The 762-nt window shown below is 38.7% G+C and overlaps 1 non-coding gene across 1 annotated transcript; it reads right to left on the reverse strand.

Annotated features, from left to right (window-relative positions):
• Positions 1-218: 218 nt before the first annotated feature.
• On the reverse strand, positions 219-324 carry LOC140854538 (small nucleolar RNA R71). Its single transcript, XR_012137744.1, has one exon. It is a non-coding gene; the product is annotated as a small nucleolar RNA R71 (small nucleolar RNA).
• Between the last annotated feature and the right edge of the window lie 438 nt (positions 325-762).

Below are 762 nucleotides of genomic sequence, written 5' to 3' on the forward strand. Positions count from 1 at the left end.
AGGACCCATACAAATATTTGGATGAATTTCTTAAAATTTGTTCCACAGTAAAAATATAAACTTCTCTGATGATGCCCTTAGGTTGAAACTGTTTCCTTTCTCACTTAAGGACAAAGCCAAGCATTGGTTAAACTCTTTAGACTCTATAACCATTTTAACTTGGGATCATCTTCAGAGAGAATTTCTTAAGAAATACTTTCCAATTGGAAAAATAAATCAAATTAGAAAAGCTATCACTGGTTTTTCCCAATTGGAGGGTGAACTTTTTCATGAGACATGGAAAAGGTTAAGGGACCTCATTCGTAAATGTCCACACCATGCTGTCCCTAAATGGCAACTTTGTCAGTATTTTTATGATGGTCTATCGGAGAAACACCGACAAATGGTTGATGCATCATGTGGTGGGACATTCATGCTAAAGAGTGAGGATGAAGCCTGACAGCTCTTTGAAGCACTTAGTGAGAATTTCCTACATCATATGTCTGCCACCTCTAGAGAACAACCCATGCTTCAACAAAAAAGAAGTGGAATTTATCAGATTGAAAATGTCATGGATATCCACAGTAAGGTAGATGAACTGTCCCAAAAATTAGACCGTCTTCTAAATACTGGACAATCTCTGATTCCACCTAACCCAATCCAAGAAGTTTGTGCATTGTGTGCAAGTTCGAACCATTTTGTTAGTGAATGCCTAGCCGCACCTCAATTTCCTGAGTTTGTGCACGAGCAAGTTCAGCAAGCTCAAGTCCAACAAGCTCGCAG

Source organism: Elaeis guineensis, unplaced genomic scaffold (genome assembly GCF_000442705.2).
Source record: "Elaeis guineensis isolate ETL-2024a unplaced genomic scaffold, EG11 Super_Scaffold_1000033, whole genome shotgun sequence".
NCBI lineage: Eukaryota > Viridiplantae > Streptophyta > Magnoliopsida > Arecales > Arecaceae > Elaeis > Elaeis guineensis.